Below are 23,154 nucleotides of genomic sequence, written 5' to 3'. Positions count from 1 at the left end.
CTCCCTCTGTTCTTCCCTTGTCTGGTATTTCAAGGAGAAGGACAATGGTCTCACGAGGGTCTCACGAGTCCCTTTCCTCGTCCTCTTCAGGATTATGATGCACGCTAGAAAAGGATGAGCACATGCACTTGATCGCAGCCCCAGCTCCAGCTCTTATCCGCTAGGCGGCCTGCACACAGTTGCCTAGTATCATGGAGACAGTCCCTCACCTATAAAAGGGACATAACAGCAACTGCCTTGCAGTTTGTGGTCAAGACCAGGACTGATGGATTGATGGGCGTGAAGGCATTTCACACGTGCTCATTAAATTACAAAATACATCTGGTTTTAGACTTCATGGTCATCCACCTTACCAACGAGGAAGGCTGGATGAAGACAGGAAAGGAAAGAGGAATAAGAAAGAAGACTTAAAGGAGGAACTGCAGGTGGAGGCAGCCTGGGGCAGAAGGGCAGGATGGGCACAGACAACACAGCCCAGAGGAGACGCCACGCCAGGGGCCAGGCTCCTCCTGGCTGGACCTCAAGGAGAGGCCCGAAGAGGAGGCTTCCAGAAAGGAAAGCACTAAGGTGGGTTTTAACATGCTGGGCAGAGATTGGAGAGTGCTAACAGGCAGGGAGTGAGGCAAAGGTCACCCTTGCTTCTTCCCAACTCTGTCACCCAAACAGCTTAATGCATCTGAACCTCTATCTTCCAATCTGTTCAAAGGAAACAATAATAATACCTGCTTCAGGGCATCCATGAGACAAGAGATGTAAAGGCGTCCACCACGGAGCCCAGAGCAGGCTGGTGTTCAGCGTGCATGAGTCTCGGGAACATACGTGGTCCGTTCCCATGGGATCTTCTCTAAAGTGACGCTGTCCCTCTGCCTGTATTTAAACCTAGACTGTTGGTTCCTTGAATGCAAGACCTGTGTTTGTCCAACTCTGCATGCACAGTGCCAGGTCCGGTCAACGTTTGCAGACAGCCATGGAATCCACTCTGGTTTTTTCTTCCCTCCACCAACTGCTAAAGACTCTATTCCGCCTCTCTCCCTTCTCCTTTCCCATTCCTGACAATTACCAGGTAGTGGCTATTAAATAAAAACAGTGTCCCTGATACTCAAGACTTCAAGCCACAGATGTTCTGTGACTCTTTGCCTCCTTTTACAAAGGTTCCTGTTGTTCCTTGATTTTTTACAAGTCCCAGAAAAAAAAAAAAAATTCTTCCCAGACAAAAACACTACCCAGGAAAGGGGAAGAAAATAGATGAAACTCAGCGATTATTTAGTCCCCTCATCTGGAAAACGTAGACACTTAGGCCAGTGCATGCATCCGAGGCCCTGTCCTATAGCCTATCATTTCTTGTTCTGTCACCTGTAACATTTCTTATTTTTCCCTGCCTGAGGTGCTGGACGTTGTAAAGAGGGAAAAAAACGAGAACAGAAAAATGGGTATCTCTGATAACACTGAGGGCTGGGAGGGTCATGAATCCGAGAAGATCCTGCTCTGTTCTCGCACGTTCGTCATGTTGAATGTTTCTGGTTCTTTTGCTATATAGTGGGGGTAGCAGTCAATGTGAACTGGATTCTGGCCTGTCTGAAGAATTCCGACGGACCTCCGAGAGCAGCAAGTGGGAAAGCGATGCATTCAGTACAAGGATCCTCCGTGGCGTCGCCTGATGCGGCTTCTCTGCAGTCATGTGACCTGTGGAAGGTAACCAGCCCAGTGCGCTCCCTCTCTAAGGCATTAATTGCTAAGACTCTATTCACTTTCACAGAGTCCCCACACGGTCGTCCGGGGAGTGTCTCTGTTGATTTGAGGACAAGGAGGACAGAGGGAAGTGGGTTTCACCTCTAGAGACAGGCAGGGACCCTTCAGCTGAAGGATTCTACCAAGGTTGGTCGAGAAGCCGATTTGGCGGAATGTCAGTAATGCCCCTGGGGGTGGGCGCCCCGTGATTCACTGCTTGGAAACTCCAAGAAGGCAAAACTGGCTTCCAGGATCCCAGCAGGCATCTTCTGTAGCGGCCTGCTGTTGCTTTTCCGTGTGCCCTGCACCTTTCCTTCACAGATCAAGACCCTGCCTTCTTCCGATGATTCTAACAGGGCTGCCGGTCAGGCCTGACCTGCTAGAGCAAAGGCGTGTGACTCAGGCTGACCAATGGGACATTCCAGACCGTTTGTGGGCATGAGTCCCATGCAGGGTCCACAGAGTTGCTCTGCAGAGTCACAGAGGGAAAGAGGGTCTCTCTTTTCAATACGGGATCATGTGGGCTAGTCACTCTTATGTCCCCTTGCTTTGATTTCTTCATAGCATGTTTTCCTGCCTGAAATGACCAATTTGATCATTTGTTGTCCTGTTTGATATCTGTATTCTGCACTAGAATGTAAGCTGGGGAGAGCAGGGCCTGCATTGTCTGGTTTTCCACGTATAGCCAGTGCTTGGAACAGTGCCTGGTCCACAGCAAGCGTGCAATATGTATTTGCTGAATGACGAGGCTCTACATACTGGCTGGGGAGGCTGCCAGAAGTCACCCTGCCATGACAGAGAAAGCAGAGGCAGAAAGAAAGCAAGACAGAGGGACAGAGAGAGAAGGAGAGGGAGTGGGGTCTTATGTCATTCGAGCTCCCATATCTAACTGTGTCAATGCAGAGGGCAGGATACTGAGCCTTCGCTTACTGAAATGTACTGAGGAATAAACCTGGCTAAGTGTTCCACCAATCATACTATATCTATTTTAGTGCATTTATTAATATTATTTAATGATAACAATAATTTTAACTAAAATAACTCATAAAATGAACAAAGGACTTAAAAAGAGCCCTGCATTATTATTATTATTAACCCAAAGTACAAAATAAATACATGTGAGTCCTTGGGGTTATGAATACATGATGTAAGAAATAAATATAATTGGGGGAAAGAGACAAATCTCCCTAGAGAAGAACCCCAATGATGTAGGTGGATTCTACCCCTTCCCAGGAAGTGAAACTTAATCTCCTCACTTCCAGTGTGGGGTAGATAAGTGACTCACTTCCAAAAAAGGAAGAAGGAAAGGGAAACATAGTAACTTTACAGTGGAGAAGCCTGAAAAGACCACCTTAGCCAAAGAAAGGTGGTTAGTATCCTTAATAGTAACATGTATGGCACAGTACATGCCTTGGAAGTATCAAGGTCAGTCATGAAAAAACAAAGACAGACTGAGAAACTGTCAGAGACCAAAGGAGACTAAGGAAGCAGGGCATGAATGGAAAAACTGGTGAAATGCAGCTAAAGCCTGACGTTTAGTAATAGCAATACACCAATGTCGGTGTGTCAGTTTTGACAAGTTCACCATTGTTACATAAGATATTAACATCAGGGGAAACTGGATGGGGCACACGGGACTCTACGTACTACGTTTACAATTTTTCTGCAGGTCTAAAATTCTTCCAAATAAAAGTGTATTATTAAAAACACAGACCAGTTCTACAAAGAAACGAGAGGTTGAGAATACTAGTAACACAAGCTTTTGGGACCAGCAAGAAAACAGCTGAGCTGACACTTCTGCTCCCAATATAAGCTCTTCCTTAGCTACATCTCCAAGTAGAGAAATGCCCATCTAATTAGATCTGACAAGAAGTTGGTTAAAAAAAAATTAAATCCTCAAGACTATTTCAAAAACCATTTATAACCATGATCGTTAAGGAAGAACTTCACCCCAAGTGTGTATTATGCCTTGAGATATTACTTAATGTTAGTACAGAGATGCATGATGAGCAAGACATTTAAAAACAAAGCATCCAGAATATAAAGATGAGCCTCCATAAATTTTTGATGATGTTTAAAGTCTTGTGATAGTCAGTCTTGAAATTTACAAGGTTTCACTAAACCCCATGAAAAGAGTTCTGCAGTCTCTTTGGAGATTTCATACATCAAAATGAAAGATAATAAAATCCAATAAGGAAAACACTTGTTTTTCCTGCCTTGGCAAAAATGGCTGGAAAAACACACAGAAGATAATCTGGTAACAAATGAAGTAAATTCCTGGGTCAGCAAATATTACAGGAAGAGTCCTAGAAAACAAATGATGAAAGCCTAGAGAAACTAGTATTAGAACAAATTACACGGGTGATTTGCTATAGAGTTAAATCAAAGTACAGAGGATTCTGACATGCGTCATCTTATGCTATTTGCAAGACTCTGTTTAGAAAATGAAATACACAAAGAACAACTTTTCAGTGAGCACTAAAGGAAAGATGTCCTGGGGAAGTGATATTCTGAGCAGTGAATTCCTACTTTAATGATGGTAATGTTTTATGAAGCGTGCATATGTGGAATGACTGAAGGTACAGCTGCTTTAACTGGAATAACGAAAGGATACCAAGAAAAGTTACAGAGGGAGCGCCCCATACTGAATTCCTTTACTGTATCACTGATAGGCAAGTTTGCAACAAAACACTGGAAGCCAGTGTGCATTAGTACTATTAGATGTCGTTGATCTGGTTAACTTTATAAAGACTGAAAATATAGAATTTTTACAATACTTTCTAAAGACGTGAGGAATGACAATGAAAATCTTCTGTCCAACACAGAGCTTAGCTGGTTAACTCACGGCAAAGGACTTATAATAAATGGCATACGTAAAGACGATTTATGCATTTCTGTTTTTATGAAAAAATGGTTGTCGGTGCTATGCTATCTCACGCTTTTGGGAAAAAACACACACACCTGAATCCGACCCTTCAATGTAAAGGTGATGAATGGAAAAGTAACTACTTTTACAAAGAACCTGTAATATAGATGGAACTTTTAGGAATAAATATTTGAAATTGTTTTCCTCATTATAGGGATTTTTAGGCAAAAATGTTTTTCCCTATCATAACCCTCATTTCCACATTCCTAGAAACGTCAGTGGTTTGATGTCCATAACTACCAAACACTGCTTAGTGGGTGCTTCCCTCTCTCGGAATCCCTTTCCTTCTTAATAGAGCCCAGATTATCCAGGGAAATGTTTCTTACAGCGGGCTTCTGAAGAACCTGTTCCGCAAGGCATTCCATGGTCATGGTTCTGGGTGTCGACATAGAATACGTGGGGGAAGTGCTGGGGAATCACTAAAATCGATCAGATTTCCTTGCTGCAGGACATCATAACAGGGTATCTGGTACAGTATATGGTACACGGAACTCCTCTCTCCCCACCCCTCCCCAGCTCTCCTGTTAGTGTTTTAAAGAAATCTCACTAACAGTTCTTAGAACTGTTTAGATACGTACTCCACAAAGTGCTATTATTGAAGGGCGAATTCTCCAGAGCCATGGCCTTGCTTCTAGGGATCTTGTTGATGTTTCCAGGAATAAATGCATCTGAACTTCATCAGCTATGCATAACCAAGCCAGTGACGGATAACTTAAATCAATAACAACCAAAGGAGTTCAGTTCTAAAAATTACCACATAAGCCAAGAATGGGTGAGTGTTGAGGCAAAGACAAAAGACTAAAGCTTAAAGCACCCAAAGTCCCCTCCACTGAGCGGGTCGTTCTCCAGCACAGTATCAGGGCACAAGATGACGGGACACACACCAGTGCTTAACCCTGGGCAAGCCGTTTCCCCTCTGTGGGTTCCTGCTTCCGGTCTGTGAAATGTGAGCATTGGAATGGATGAGCAAGAAGATCCCTTGTTTACAGGTTTTGCCTACCAGCTGACGGAAAATTACCCCAAGAGAGTGGGAACAATACTGACAGATTATTAATAATAAGAATTCAAAAAGAGTCATGTACCCCAATGTTCATTGCAGCACTATTTACAATAGCCAGGACATGGAAGCAACCTAAATGCCCATCGACAGACGAATGGATAAAGAAGATGTGGCACACATATACAATGGAATATTACTCAGCCATGAAAAGGAATGAAATTGAGTTATTTGTAATGAGGTGGATGGGCCCAGAGTCTGTTATACAGAGTGAAGTCAGAAAAACAAATACCACATGCTAACGCACATATATGGAATCTAAAGAAACGGTACTGATGAACCTAGTGGCAGGGCAGGAATAAAGACGCAGACGTAGAGAATGGACTTGAGGACACAGGGAGGGGGAAGGGGAAGCTGGGATGAAGTAAGAGAGTGGCATGGACATATACACACTACCAAATGTAAAATAGATAGCTAGTGGGAAGCAGCTGCATGGCACAGGGAGATCAGCTCCATGCTTTGTGACCACCAAGAGGGGTGGGATAGGGAGGGTGGGAGGAGGCTCAAGAGGGAGGGGATATGGGGATATATGTATACATATAGCTGATTCACTTTGTTGTACAGCAGAAACTAACACAACATTGTAAAGCAATTATACTCCAATAAAGATACAAAAAAAAAAGTAAGAATACTAGGCATAACAGATACATACTACTGTATATAAAACAGATAAACAACAAGGACCTACTGTATAGCACAGGGGACTATTTATATTCAGTATCTTGTAATAACCTATAATGGAAAAGAATCTGAAATATATATATATATATATATATATATATATATATTCAGTTTTGCTGTATACCTGAAACTAACACAACACTGTAAATCAACTATACTTTAATTTTAAAAAAAACACAAAAAAACAAACAAAAAAGAATACTAGGCTTACTACATGTCTCATAACCCTGTACTAATATATCACCCCTTTTCATCTTTACATCTCCTCTACAGAGTGATTACTGCCCCACTTTCTCAGATGACGACAAGGTGAAGAGAGGGTAAGTAGCTCAGCGACAGCCCTGCAGCCTGGCCCACAGTGGGTACTCTGCAGTTTGCTGGGTGAATGGGCGATTCCCAGGTATGAGCCCTAGAGCGATGGTGCCAAAAGACAGACTACTTGGACAGGGGCCAGCTGCCTCATATTTAATCCCAGAACTCCTCGGGCTTACCAGCCGCAGCGGTGCACAGAGACAAGAAAAGACTTAGAGTCCTCGGACTTGGGTCATGCAATGAAATCAAACAGGCACCGGCCTGAAGTAAAGAGAGGTCTGGTTGGAAGGCGGTAATTCTAAATTTTAGATCTTCTTCCCCAAAGCAACTGTTTTTCCTTCCTCAATCCATCCTAATCCTCCAAAATCAACCTTACCATTCATCATTCTTAGTACCCTCTCTCTGCCTTCCCCTGCCTCATTTTTCACTGCAGCCAGCTTAGCTATGGCAAGCTCAATACACTAATACATGGTGGTCCCCCGTCTTCCTCAAAAGATGTGAAATCTGACACCTCTCTAAGTATTATAAAATGTTTTAAAACTTGAGTTATGTGCTACTCCTTTTATGCAAATGTTACAGATTGCCTCTGGAACACACATCATTTCCCCATATGGATGGCATGTTTTCTCTTGGTTTTTCTCCTCTCCTTTAGGGCTTTTCTTTTAAGTGCACGCAGCTCCTAATTCAAAAATTCAGGCTCTGTGCCTGCTGCTTCAAATTCACATGTTCTTTCAAGGAGGGAATGTTATATTAAGGGTCTCTGTTCTGGAGTTAGCCCTCAAAAATGCACTTAATTTAAAGAGGGCTCACACAGAATAATCCTATAGAATCATTATCTCACATAAAATACTTTCCTGGGAAAATACATTCAGGTGGGAACTCAGCCCCAAGTCAGAAGAAAGAACCTTGGACTGAGAGTAAGACAGACACCAGTTTGAATCTCAGCTCTGTCGTATTGAGCTGTGGGATTTGGGGCAAGTAAGTGACTAGTCTGTACGATTCTTAATTTTCTGATTTATAAAACAGACGGAACAATATTCACCCTGTGAGACTTTTGTCAAGATTAAGTGACACCATACTTGGAACACCATTCCCACCCAACTGACCTGGAATATGCCATTTCATCCTTTGGGGTCCTGGTCACAGGACCAGGACCCCAAAGGATGAGATGTGTTTCCTGTCAATCCCAGAAAGGGATCAGTGCATTCTGGGCAGCTGTGTCTGTAGCAATGGCGTGGTCCCTGTTGCTTGCCCACCCAGCATCCGGTTTACTCTTTCTAACTTGCATGTGAGTTTCCACTCCCCATTCTCCAGGGCTCTAAGTAGGGGAGGGATGGAGGGAGGACTGGGCAGAGGGCCAGCCAGGGTGTTTGCGGGCTAAAGAGTGATGTGAGGGCAGAAGATGAGGAAGCAGCGGAATTTGGATATCAAGATTCAGCTCAGACCTCCTATAGAGATCCCTCCAAGGTACAGGCTGCGTCCCGCTCCCAACTAGACAGCGCTCCTCCAGCTGCTCTCAGCCCCCTTTACTTCCCTGCTTCACAGCACTTAGCAGGCTGCACTGGGATTTTCTGTTTCCTTACTGGTTAATTCTAAATAGTCTGTGACCTTCCCAAGGGCAGGAACCATGGCTTACTCAGCCCTGGGCTCTAGTAACTCTCACAGACCTGAGGACTGGACCCACTGCTTGCCACTTCCTGGCCATCACCCACTATTTCTGACCAGGGCTTCCTTCTCTAACAAACAGTCTACTAAAGACTCAAGGACTAGACATGATTTCCTGGAATCTCTCGCAATCTCCCGGCTCTAAGCCAGCACACAGCTTCTTTGCTGGTCTCCTGAGTCTGCACTCCTGGTGAAGGAATAAAAAGCTGCTCCTTTGGGTCCCTCTCTTTTAATTTAAGACTCAGCCAGGGAAGGCTGAGTCATCAAGCTTTAGGACTGAAGAGATAAAAATGGAGGTCTTTGAAACACAAAAGACGGAGGTAAGGTCAAGTGCATTTCTAAGGAGCACTCAACGGGCCTGGCTAAGAACGGGGCCAAGAATAATGGTCTCCATTTTATCGAGGATTTTGTAACTGAGCCTGAGAGGTTAAGTGAGTTACTCAAGTCCTTCAGCTGGTAAGAGGTAGAACTGTCATTAGAATTTACAGGATTGCTTGGCTCCAAAAGCCTAGATACTTCTTCTGCCTCCTCAGTGAAACCACTCCTCCTCTTAGATGTTCTCTTAACCAACCTATACTCAGCACAAAGTTGTCAGCTGACACCCAGGGCAGGCTAGATGCCAAGGCTGGTAAACTCCTCTCTGGCAGGAAGTGGGAGCCTGTCTGCAGCTACACCTGAGCCCTAGGTTATCAGGAGGGAGCTGTGTTTGTTACCAAATGTGTTTTTATGCCACTTCAAATGTAATTGGAAATGAAATTAAACATTCTTTGAATTAGGTGAGAGTTGCTATTTCCACGAAAGGCAAGATAAACATTCTGGAACAACTTGATAAAAAGAAGTTCTTAAAAAAAAAAAAAAATTGGCTGTCGGATTAGGCATGGGTGAGATGACTATATAAGAGTGAGGGAAATGCAAAAGTCCAGGACTGCCCTTCACTTGCTTTGTGAGAGTCCTTAAGTTCTTGCTCAACTTGAAAGGACCCTGAGAACCACAGAGGAACAGATGGAGAGTCACTTAAGTGACCTTACAGCACAATCAGCCACAAAAAGACCTGGCCCTGGATTTGCCCAAAAGGACAGTCAAGGTGAATACAGTTTTATGAGTCTTGCTTAAACTGACGTTTTCTATCAGCTGACCCAGCACAGGTCCCTGTGGATCCCACAGGTGAGCTTCTTAGATTGGCTACCCTTTGGGGCAACAGTGTAAGTTGATGGAGAGCAGAGCTCAGGGTACCCTGGATACTCCCCAGGGAGGGACATAATAACTAGCAAACAGGAGGTTCCTTCATAGATGCTGAACACAATGAAAAGAAGTGGGGGAGGAAGAGAAGAAAGAAAATTAAGAAGAAAGGAAACAACAAAGATACACCTTTCCCAGGAATCTGAGGCCCAGGTTGGCCTAGAGGGACCTACAGACATGCTGTGTTCTTGGACCAGCTCTTCAGGCTCTTCACCAATGTCCAGACCCTGATATGACCCAGAGGTGGTGCTCAGGCCTTCCAGCCTCTCTCCCTCATCCCCTAATCCTCTCCCCACCTCCAGGGCAGCTCCCCTTTCATATATTGCCTGTACTTCAGGGTTCTGTGTCAGATTGTGTTAGATAAGCTATCAGTGATAAAATGACTTCTGTTTTACATTTCTCTAAAAAGATATGGGGGGGATTAAGCAAGATGGCAGAGTAGAAGGACGTGCTCTCACTCCCTCTTGCGAGAGCACCAGAATCACAACTGGCTGCTGGACAATCATCGACAGGAAGACACTGGAACTCACCAAAAAAGATACCCCATATCGAAAGACAAAGGAGAAGCCACAATGAGACGGTAGGAGGGGCGCAATCAGAGTAAAATCAAATCCCATAACTGCTGGGTGAGTGACTCACAGACTGGCGAACACTTATACCACACAAGTCCACCCACTGGAGTGAAGGTTCTGAGCCCCACGTCAGGCTTCCCAACCTGGGGGTCCGGCAATGGGAGGAGGAATTCATAGAGATTCAGACTTTGAAGCCTAGTGGGAATTGATTGCAGGACTTCGACAGGACTGGGGAAACAGAGACCCCACTCTTGGAGGGCGCACACGGAATAGTGTGCGCGTTGGGACCCGGGGGAAGGAGCAGTGACCCTGGGGGAGACTGAACCAGACCTACCTGCTAGTGTTGGAGGGTCTCCTGCAGAGGCGGGGGCTGGCTCTGTTTCACCATGGGGACAAGGACACTGGCAGCGGAGGTTCTGGGAAGTACTCCTTGGCATGAGCCCTCCCAGAGTCTGCCATTAGCCCCACCAAAGAGTCCAGGTAGGCTCCACTGTTGGGTTGCCTCAGGCAAAACAACCAACAGGGAGGGAACCCAGCCCCACCCATCAACAGTCAAGTGGATTAAAGTTTTACAGAGCTCTGACCGCCACAGCAACAGTCAGCTCTACCCACCACCAGAGCCTCCCATCAAGCCTCTTAGATAGCCTCAACCACCAGAGGGCAGACAGCAGAAGCAAGAAAAACTACAATCCTGCAGCCTGTGGAACAAAAACCACATTTACAGAAAGATAGACAAGATGAAAAGGCAGAGGGCTATATACCAGATGAAGGAACAAGATAAAACCCCAGAAAAACAACTAAATGAAGTGGAGATAGGCAACCTTCCAGAAAAAGAATTCAGACTAATGATAGTGAAGATGATCCAGGACATTGGAAAATGAATGGAGGCAAAGATTGAGAAGATGCAAGAAATGATTAACAAAGACCTAGAAGAATTAAAGAACAAACAAACAGAGATGACCAATCCAATAACTGAAATGAAAACTACACTAGAAGGAATCAATAGCAGAATAACTGAGGCAGAAGAACGGATAAGTGACCTGGAAGACAGAATGGTGGAATTCACTGCTGCGGAACAGACTAAAGAAAAAAGAATGAAAAGAAATGAAGACAGCCTAAGAGACCTCTGGGACAACATTAAACGCAACAACATTCGCATTATAGGGGTCCCAGAAGGAGAAGAGAGAGAGAAAGGACCAGAGAAAATATTTGAGGAGATTATAGTCGAAAACTTCCCTAACATGGGAAAGGAAATAGCCACCCAAGTCCAGGAAGCACAGAGAGTCCCATACAGGATAAACCCAAGGAGAAACACGCTGAGACACATAGTAATCAAAGTGGCAAAAATTAAAGACAAAGAAAAATTACTGAAAGCAGCAAGGGAAAAACAACAAATAACATACAAGGGAACTCCCATAAGGTTAACAGCTGATTTCTCAGCAGAAACTCTACAAGCCAGAAGGGAGTGGCATGATATACTTAAAGTGATGAAAGGGAAGAACCTACAACCAAGATTACTCTACCCGGGAAGGATCTCATTTAGATTCGATGGAGAAATCAAAAGCTTTACAGACAAGCAAAAGCTAAGAGAATTCAGCACCACCAAACCAGCTCTACAACAAATGCTAAAGGAACTTCTCTAAGTGGGAAACACAAGAGAAGAAAAGGAAACAATCCCAAAACAATTAAGAAAATGGTCATAGGAACATACATATCGATAATTACCTTAAACGTGAATGGATTAAATGCTCCAACCACAAGACACAGGCTTGCTGAAGGGATACAAAAACAAGACCCATATATATGCTGTCTACAAGAGACCCACTTTAGACCTAGGGACACATACAGACTGAAAGTGAGGGGATGGAAAAAGATATTTCATGCAAATGGAAATCAAAAGAAAGCTGGAGTAGCTATACTCATATCAGATAAAATAGACTTTAAAATAAAGAATGTTACAAGAGACAAGGAAGGACACTACATAATGATCAAGGGATCAATCCAAGAAGAAGATATAACAATTATAAATATATATGTACCCAACATAGGAGCACCTCAATACATAAGGCAACTGCTAACAGCTATAAAAGAGGAAATTGACAGTAAGACAATAATAGTGGGGGACTTTAACACTTCACTTACACCAATGGACAGATCATCCAAAATGAAAATAAATAAGGAAACAGAAGCTTTAAATGACACAATAGACCAGTTAGATTTAATTGATATTTATAGGACATTCCATCCAAAAACAGCAGATCACACTTTCTTCTCAAGTGCGCACAGAACATTCTCCAGGGTAGATCACATCTTGGGTCACAAATCAAGCCTCAGTAAATTTAAGAAAATTGAAATCATATCAAGCATCTTTTCTGACCACAACGCTATGAGATTAGAAATGAATTACAGGGAAAAAAATGTAAAAAACACAAACACATGGAGGCTAAACAATATGTTACTAAATAACCAAGAGATCACTGAAGAAATCAAAGAGGAAATCAAAAAATACCTAGAGACAAATGAGAATGAAAACACGATGACTCAAAACCTATGGGATGCAGCAAAAGCAGTTCTAAGAGGAAAGTTTATAGCTATACAAGACTACCTAAAGAAACAAGAAAAATCTCAAGTAAACAATCTAACCTTACACCTAAAGAAACTAGAGAAAGAAGAACAAACAAAACCCAAAGTTAGCAGAAGGAAAGAAATCATAAAGATCAGAGCAGAAATAAATGAAATAGAAACAAAGAAAACAATAGCAAAGATCAATAAAACTAAAAGCTGGTTCTTTGCGAAGATAAACAAAATTGATAAACCATTAGCCAGACTCATCAAGAAAAAGAGGGAGAGGACTCAAATCAATAAAATCAGAAATGAAAAAGGAGAAGTTACAACAGACACCGCAGAAATACAAAGCATCCTAAGAGACTACTACAAGCAACTCTATGCCAATAAAATGGACAACCTGGAAGAAATGGACAAATTCTTAGAAAGGTATAACCTTCCAAGACTGAACCAGGAAGAAATAGAAAATGTGAACAGACCAATCACAAGTAATGAAATTGAAACTGGGATTAAAAATCTTCCAACAAACAAAAGTCCAGGACCAGATGGCTTCACAGGTGAATTGTATCAAACATTTAGAGAAGAGCTAACGCCTATCCTTCTCAAACTCTTCCAAAAAACTGCAGAAGAAGGAACACTCCCAAACTCATTCTATGAGGCCACCATCACCCTGATACCAAAACCAGACAAAGACACTACAAAAAAGAAAATTACAGACCAATATCACAGATGAATATAGATGCAAAAATCCTCAACAAAATACAAGCAAACAGAATCCAACAACACATTAAAAGGATCATACACCATGATCAAGTGGGATTTATCCCAGGGATGCAAGGATTCTTCAATATACACAAAACAATCAATGTGATACACCATATTAACAAATTGAAGAATAAAAACCATATGCTCATCTCAATAGATGCAGAAAAAGCTTTTGACAAAATTCAACACCCATTTATGATAAAAACTCTCCAGAAAGTGGGCATAGAGGGAACCTACCTCAACATAATAAAGGCCATATACGACAAACCCACAGCAAACATCATTCTCAATGGTGAAAAACTGAAAGCATTTCCTCTAAGATCAGGAACGAGACAAGGATGTCCACTCTCACCACTATTATTCAACATAGTTCTGGAAGTCCTAGCCACAGCAATCAGAGAAGAAAAAGAAATAAAAGGAATACAAATTGGAAAAGAAGAAGTAAAACTGTCACTGTTTGCAGATGACATGATACGACAGAGAATCCTAAAACTGCCACCAGAAAACTGCTAGAGCTAATTAATGAATATGGTAAAGTTGCAGGATACAAAATTAATGCACAGAAATCTCTTGCATTCCTATACACTAATGATGAAAAATCTGAAAGAGAAATGATGGAAACACTCCCATTTACCACTGCAACAAAAAGAATAAAATACCTAGGAATAAACCTGCCTAGGGAGACAAAAGACCTGTATGCAGAAAACTATAAGACACTGATGAAAGAAATTAAAGATAATACCAACAGATGGAGAGATATACCATGTTCTTGGATTGGAAGAATCAATATTGTGAAAATGACTATACTACCCAAAGCAATCTACAGATTCAATGCAATCCCTATCAAATTAGCAATGGCATTTTTTATGGAACTAGAACAAAAAATCTTAAAATTTATATGGAGACACAAAAGACCCCGAATAGCCACAGCAGTCTTGAGGGAAAAAAACGGAGCAGGAGGAATCAGACTCCCTGACTTCAGACTATACTACAAAGCTACAGTAATCAAGACAATATGGTACTGGCACAGAAACAGAAACATAGATCAATGGAACAAGATAGAAAGCCTAGAGATAAACCCACTCACCTATGGTCAACTAATCTATGACAAAGGAGGCAAAGATATACAATGGAGAAAAGACAGTCTCTTCAATAAGTGGTGCTGGGAAAACTGGACAGCTACATGTAAAAGAATGAAATTAGAATACTCCCTAACACCATACACAAAAATAAACTCAAAATGGATTAGAGACCTATATGTAAGACTGGACACTATAAAACTCTTAGAGGAAAACATAGGAAGAACACTCTTTGACATAAATCACAGCAAGATCTTTTTTGATCCACCTCCTAGAGTAATGGAAATAAAAACAAAAATAAACAAATGGGACCTAATGAAACTTCAAAGCTTTTGCACAGCAAAGGAAACCATAAACAAGACAAAAAGACAACCCTCAAAATGGGAGAAAATATTTGCAAACGAATCAAAAGACAAAGGATTAATCTCCAAAATATATAAACAGCTCATTCAGCTCAATATTAAAGAAACAAACACCCCAATCCAAAAATGGGCAGAAGATCTAAATAGACATTTCTCCAAAGAAGACATACAGATGGCCAAGAAGCACATGAAAAGCAGCTCAACATCACTAATTATTAGCGAAATGCAAATCAAAACTACAATGAGGTATCACCTCACAACAGTTAGAATGGGCATCATCAGAAAATCTACAAACAACAAATGCTGGAGAGGGTGTGGAGAAAAGGGAACCCTCTTGCACTGTTGGTGGGAATGTAAATTGATACAGCCACTATGGAGAACAATATGGAGGTTCCTTAAAAAACTAAAAATAGAATTACCATGTGACTCAGCAATCCCACTACTGGGCATATACCCAGAGAAAACTGTAATTCAAAAAGACACATGCACCTGAATGTTCATTGCAGCACTATTTAGCCAGGTCATGGAAGCAACCTAAATGCCCATCGACAGACGAATGGATAAAGAAGTTGTGGTACATATATACAATGGAATATTACTCAGCCATAAAAAGAAAGGAAATTGAGTTTTTTGTAGTGAGGTTGATGGACCTAGAGACTGTCATACAGAGTGAAGTAAGTCAGAAAGAGAAAAACAAATATCGTATATTAACGCATTTATATGGAACCTAGAAAAATGGTACAGATGAGCCGGTTTGCAGGGCAGAAGTTGAGACACAGATTTAGAGAACAGACATATGGACACCACGGGGGGAAAACTGCGGTGGGGTGGGGATGGTGGTGTGCTGAATTGGGCGATTGGGATTGACATGTATACACTGATGTGTATAAAATTGATGACTAATAAGAACCTGCAGTATAAAAAAACAAACAAGTAATACTAAACTTTCATTGGGTTATTTGTATGGAAATATGTTAATATAAATGTTTCAGACATTACATGAAATTTCTAAAAATCTTATATGTTCTGGTGTAATGTTATAAGTCATAATCCTAGTTATTACTTTAAAATGTATATCTCAGAAATAACTAATTTTCTTGTCAACTGCATTATTATGAACTTTCATCAAATCTTTAACCGTGGTCATTTTTAAGTTTTTTGTCATTTACAGACAGTTCTGGGTGTACTCTGATGCTTTTGCAAATATGTTCCTATAAAAGGGTTTCATCTTCAAGAAATTCATGGAAAAGACTCTGACAAGTACAGGTTTCTGGTAACTGACTGTACTGCTGAACTGAATAAATAAGCATTTTCAGAACTCTAATGAAAAACTGATGAACTCATAAAAGTGGTAACAAAAGATCATGAAAAAAAAAAAAAATTAATTACGCGGGACTGAGTGAACTGATGAGGATGAGTATAATTTTTGTGACTTTCTGTTTGAATTAAAAAAAAAAAATCCCACAAGGACTCAGAGGCAAAGAATATACAAATCAATTTTCACTGCAAAGTAAAGGAGCTCCTACAGTGGAGGATTACTGGACTGAATGTCAATATTATGACATAGTATGAGTGTGTTTCATGTTTGGTAATTGCAATCATTGTTGCTTTTGTTGTGGTCATCCATGTACAATGCTTGGTTTCAGTCTATCTCTTGTAAAAATAAAATACAGGGTGTGTGTGTGTGAAAAAAAAAGATATGGATTAAAGTTGGTTTAAATCTATCTTCATGGTTTTGTCATTTAATGGAAACTCCTCTATTCACATATAGAAGAGGCTGCCAAAGGGGGTTCACAAATTATTTCATTTGATAGGTTCAAAGTGACAATAATTAAGCAACACTAAGCAATGCCAAAGAGGCACAGCCATCTGCTACGCCAGCACCTAAGCTCTACGTGACCAATGGCTTTGTCTGTTTAGTTTCCTGCGGCATCACTAGGACCTGTAACAGTACCTGGCATATAGTAATCACTCAATAAATATGGCAGCATGAACACATTGGTATGTATGTGGTGGGCAGATGGGACATACACTTGGAGACCAAGCTTTGTTGGCATCTATAAAACATAGAAGTTGAAAGTTTGCAAATGAAGAGTCTCCTCTAATTTATGAAGCTTTTTCTTTTCCTTTTTGTGGCTGCCAGTTTAGAGGTGCTCAGAAATCATGCCAAATATACTGGCTTATGACTGGTTTCTTTAATGAAACTCATACTAATCCTCCTAAAAACAATCAGTTTCATAGGACACTTGCCAAGGTCCCTCCACCTCCAGATTTTTTTTTAAAAATTTATTTTTATTTATTTTTGGCTGTGTTGGGTCTTCGTTGCTGTGTGCGGGCTTTCTCTGGTTGCGGAAAGCGGGGGCTACTCTTCGTTGCGGTGCGCAGGCTTCTCATTGCGGTGGCTTCTCTTGTTGAGAAGTACGGGCTCTAGGGGCGTGGGCTTCAGTAGTGTGGCTCGCGGGCTCTAGAGCGCAAGCTCAGTAGTTGTGGTGCATGGGCTTAGCTGCTCCGCGGCATGTGGGATCTACCTGGACCAGGGTTCAAACTCGTGTCCCCTGCACTGGCAGGCGGATTCTTAACCACTGCGCCACCAGGGAAGCCCCAGATTTTTTTTTATTGTGGTAAAATATACATACAATTTACCATTTTAACCATTTTTAAGTGTATAGTTCAGTGCCCTTAAGTACATTTACATTGTTGTACAACCATCACCGCTATCCATCTCCAGAACTTTTTCATCATCCTATACTCAAACTCTGTACCCATTAACCCCATATTCTCCCCTCACCCCAGCCCCTAGTAACCTTTATTCTACTTCCTGTGTCTATGAATTTGAGTATTTTAGTTATCTCATATAAGTGGAGTCATACAACATTTGTCCTTTTGTGTTTGGAGTATTTCACTTAGCATGTCTTCAAAGGTCATCCACGTTGTAGGCTGACAGAATTTCCTTCCTTTTTCAATAAGGCCTGCCAAAGCTTTTAGTTGCACTGATTTTTGTGGAATTTTATTGTTTTACTTTTTGATATGAAAATAAGACTTGAGCTTTTAACTCTACTGTGCCGCTGCCTAGTCAAACAATGCCATTTATTATGAGGACATATGGCCTGACTTCAATCTGTCACCATTTGCCCGCTGGTAGCTGGCAGAGTGCTTTCTGCAGGAAGTCATCCAAGTCTCAATTTTTGACCAATTACATCCAAGCCCTAGATTGTAAAATAGGTATTACTTCAAGTTTACCGTATGGTGCCAAAGTGTTTTCCCAACTTGGTTGTATACATTTACACTCCCATCAACGGTACAGGAGAGTTCCTACTGATAAATGAGACTTCATTAGTACCACTTTTTCAATTATTTGTGGTCTTAATTTTCACTTCCCTGATTAACAAAGAGGTTGTACATCTTTTCAAGTGTTTATTGGCCATTTTCTTTGCAATTCTGTGAAATGAATTTATATTTACACATTTCTCTTAAAAATTAAAAATTTTTGTATACTTTGTTTACTAGTCCTTTGTCAGTTGTGTATGTTGAAACTTTTTTTTCTTTTCTCTTTTTGATGCCACTTTGATGGAGTTATTAATTTCAATGTGGTTGAATTCATTGACCCTTTCATTTATGATATACGCTTTTGGTGTTTTCCCTATTATAAGGTCATAGGCTAATTTCCTAATTTTTAAAAAATCAACATTTAATTTGGCCTTTCCCTTTGAAGTCTCTAATCCATCGGAGTAAGTTTTGTATATGGTGTGAGACAGGGACCCATTTTCAGTTTTTCCTGATTATTGTACATAATCAGGTGTCTCAACACCATTTACAGAAAATTACATCCTTTCTCCAATGGCCAGCAATGCCACCTTGTCATGTATCAAATTTCCAAAAATGTGTGGGTGTTCGTGGGCACCCTATTGTTTTCTTTTAATTATTTAGCAGAACCCTAAGCAAATGCTCAGCAAAAGTTTGCTGTAGGTTTTCAGTAGATTCTGTTCATAAGAGGTTTTGTCACAAATGAATATTTAATTTTATCAAATAATCGTCCTGAATCTATTTAGATAATCAGATGGTATTTCTCCTTTAATCTATTAACATGCTAAATGACACTTGTGGATTTTTTTCAATGTTAGATCACTCTTGTATTTCCTGGAATAAACCCAACTTGGCCATGATGTATGATCTATTTTATACATGGCTGGATTCAGTCTGCTAATATTTTGCTTAAGATTTTTACATCAGTATTCATGGATGAGATAGGTCTGCAATTTTCCTTTCTTGTAATCTCCTTGTCTGGTTTTGGTATCAAGGATATCCTGGCCTCACTGAATGAGTTAAAAAGTGTTCCTCGGGCTTCCCTGGTGGTGCAGTGGTTGAGAATCCACCTGCCAATGCAGGGGACATGGGTTCGAGCCCTGGTCTGGGAAGATCCCACATGCCGTGGAGCAACTGGGCCCGTGAGCCACAACTACTGAGCCTGCGCGTCTGGAGCCTGTGCTCCGCAACAAGAAAGGCCGCGACAGTGAGAGGCCTGCGCACCGCGATGAACAGTGGCCCCCGCTTGCCACAACTAGATTAAGCCCTTGCACAGAAACGAAGACCCAACACAGCCAAAAATAAAAATAAATAAATTAAAAAAAAAAAAAGTGTTCCTCTTTTCCTATTCCTTGGAAAAGTTGACTAAAAACTGGAAATACCTTTTGGTTAAAAAAAAAATTGGTAAAACATCTTCTTCTCACTATCTATCTAGGGGTACTATTTTCTTTGTAAGAAAGTGTAATGACTAGAAAATAATCCAGACTTTATATTTTTTTCTTAAGTCTGTTTTGATAAATTATACATTTCTAGGAATATGTTCCTTTCACAGTTTTCAAATTTATTGACATAATTTTGTTCACAGTATTCTCTTGTTATCTCCTATAACTCTGCTTTATCTCCTAGATAGAAAGTTCCACATGTGAGAGGCTTTTGTTTGCTTTAACCTTCGTTGTATTCCTAGAACTCGGAAGAATCACTGGGCTCAAAAACATTAAGAGATTGAGTAAATGAATCTGCATTTATATCTTCTTCTTGGTGAACTTTTTGTTTTTAAGTTGTGACCATCTCTGTACCTACCAATGCTTTGTCTGATATCAAGATAGTCACCCAGTTTTATTTGGGATGATATCTGCCTGATATTCTTTTCCCATAATTTTACTGTCAACCTTTCTGGGTAGTTTTGTATCAGGCATGTCTCTTGTAAATAGCATATGTTGGATATTGTTTCCTAGTCAATCTGACAACCTATCTTCTCCCTGGCAAAATTTGTTTATTTGATTATTGATATATCTGGACTTATTTACATCATTTTGATTTCTTGTTTTCTATTTCCCCCTACTTTTTCTATGCTCTTATTTACTTTTCTTTTCCTTTTTTTTTGCATTTTTTTTTAAGGAATTCCTTTATTTTTATTTATTTATTTATTTATTTATTTTTGGCTGTGTTGGGTCTTCGTTTCTGAGCAAGGGCTTTCTCTAGTTGCGGCAAGCGGGGGCCACTCTTCATCGTGGTGCGTGGGCCTCTCACTATTGTGGCCTCTCTTGTTGTGGAGCACAGGCTCCAGACGCGCAGGCTCAGTAGTTGTGGCTCACGGGCCTAGTTGCTCCGCGGCATGTGGAATATTCCCAGACCAGGGCTCGAACCCGTGTCCCCTGCATTAGCAGGCAGATTCTCAACGACTGCACCACCAGGGAAGCCCCACAATCCTTCTTGTATCTATGGATACCTTTTAACAGTTCTGAAAAATTCCCATTCACCACCCCATCCAATGATGCCTCACTTCCAATTTTCTCTTTATCTCCTTCTGAAAATCTAATTAGACATATCCCAGTATCTTAACTTCCCTTTATTTTTCTATCTCTTTTTTTCAGTGTGCGTGTTTTGGGTAATTTCCTTAGATATCTCTTCCTGTTCACTAAGTCTCTCTTCAGCTGGGTCTCATCTACTGCTTAACACATTTATTTAATTTATAATTTCAATAATTATATTTTTCACGTCTACAAATCCTAGTTGATCTGAATAGGCCTATTCATCTTTGAGAATCTCTTGTTCCTCTAATCTACTTTTAATATTCTTTTTTTAATATTTTATACAATAGAAATGCTTATATTATGTTTCATGCCTGATGAGTCTAATACCTGTAGTCTTTGAGGTTTAATTCTATGGTCAGTTTCTGCCCTCTCTCATGGTAGCTTACTTCCTTGTGTGTTCAGTGATAACTGACTGAGAACTCATTTTTCTAGAAACTCCACCTAAAGGATTCTGAAGTCTTGTTTTTGAGAGTATTCTTCAAGATCAGATTTCTGTTTGTTTCTCCCAGGGGTCTGGAAATTTTTCATTTTCTTCTTTGTATTTCTGCCCCACACATATAATTTTAGCCCCCCAAATAATATGAGCACAGGCTTCAAATTAGGAATTCTCAGGGGAAACATTTCTCTCTTGTTCCACCAAAAGCAAAGAATGAAACAGGCAACAATCTCTGCTGTTTCCTCCTATACTATGGGTTTTTAAACTGTTTATCTACCGAGGATATCACTCTTCATGGATCCTGACTTTATGTCAGGGTCTTCTAATTGTGTTTTTTCGTGTTGGGGCCCAAGTTCCCACACATAGCATTTCAACAGAATGGCTATACATATGGGTTGCCTGATTTTGATTTAGGCCTATTATCCCAGTGCAACCCATGGTAGCATTCCCTTGTTTGAACAATAATTATACAGCTACCTACATTTATACCAGGCTCCCAGACACCAAGGATAAGCAAATACCCAGCAAATGTCAGATGCAGCTACTTTTTGCTTATCATTCTGGAGTCACACTTTATCACTGTTTTTTGGCCTCTGCTTACTTCATTTAATTTATGAACTGATCAGCTATGCTTTCAAAATATTAAAAAAATTTTTATGCAGCATTTTTAGGTGTTCTTTATAGGGTTGGTTTTATTTTCCTCCCCTTTGAACTTTTAGTTCATGATATTCTTGGAAATATTCCTGTGCATTTCATCTATTCTCCTTATGGCTAACAAATACATGACATATTGAAGGAATTTCATAAATGCCGATTTAAAGAATGAATAATGCAGGTACTTCTGTTTTAAATATTTTGCAATGAATTTCAAGTGTGTTAAAAAACAGTTCTTTATTTTTGACTCTGTGATTTCACTCCTGAGAAGGTGTGAACTTTGAGCTGTTCAATATTTATATTTGTGAAAGTTTGAAAACAACTAAGGTAACCAGAATGGCTAAGCAATGGAAGAATACAAAATTCCATGTAAATTGTGACTATAAATAAGACATAATATGTACATAATGTGGATATGGACCAGAAACCAATAAGAGAAGCCTGACTTGTTAGAAAAGCAAGGTTTGGGTCCCTTTTTCCTTTTTATAACTTGCAATTATTGTCACCACATCGTCACCTGGGCAATGGGTATAAATTTTAAATGAAACAAACTCTCTATGGATGCATGTGTATCTAGTTCTTCTGTTACAGCCAGAGGGCAAACACACTTGGTGTCAGACAGGCCTGGGTTCAAATCATTAATCTGTCATTTAATAGCTGAGGTCAGTTCTTCACTCTTTCAACCCTTCACGACTATAGGTAGGGAATTCTGACACACCCCTTAGCTCTGGTCTCAGCCACACAGTTACTTTGGCACATAGGATGTCAGCAAGAAGGACTCGGGTTTCCTTGTGTGCCCTAGGGCTTCCTTTTCCACCTCTGCTTTGCCATGAGAACGAGCTAGACTGGCCTGCTGACAGGACATAGGAGACACTGGAGGAGAACCAAGTTGCCCTAGCCACCAGCCACCCCATCTGAAGCTGACCATAGACATTTGGCTAAGCCAGTGAATATCAGACAACCATCCAGTCAACCTGTGGACTCATCAACTAAATACATGGTTGATGATTTAAGCCCCTATTAGAATAGTTTGTTACGCAGCACTATCTGTGGCAGTAGGTAATTGATACACACCCCCCTTCTTCTTTGTCTATCTCCTGTCAGGCCTTACCACTGTGTTTGGTACTTAGAGACCAATGATAAAGGCTTTTCTCTCACTGTCCCTTCTCCCTGCTGGCATCTCACCTCATCCACAACTATCACAGCATCTGTCATATTTCTTTACATTTATTTCCTTACATGTGTCTCTGCTCCTCTCTGCCAAGAATGATTTGAA

General features: G+C 40.8%; 1 protein-coding gene and 1 long non-coding RNA gene across 5 annotated transcripts in view; one reads left to right on the top strand and one right to left on the bottom strand.

The window, feature by feature from the left end:
* The window catches only part of LARGE1 (LARGE xylosyl- and glucuronyltransferase 1), a 603,451-nt gene that overhangs the window by 63,562 nt on the left and 516,735 nt on the right, over positions 1 to 23,154 (bottom strand). The gene's annotated exons all lie outside the window — the stretch shown is intronic.
* Positions 1 to 23,154, top strand: part of LOC309641222 — a 551,394-nt gene that overhangs the window by 132,042 nt on the left and 396,198 nt on the right. The window lies entirely within an intron of this gene.

The sequence above is a fragment of the Balaenoptera physalus genome, assembly GCF_965194825.1.
Source record: "Balaenoptera physalus genome assembly, chromosome: 13".
NCBI classification, from domain to species: Eukaryota; Metazoa; Chordata; class Mammalia; order Artiodactyla; family Balaenopteridae; genus Balaenoptera; species Balaenoptera physalus.
The sequence above is the reverse complement of the archived record's forward strand: the minus strand, read 5'-3'. Positions and strand labels throughout refer to the sequence as shown.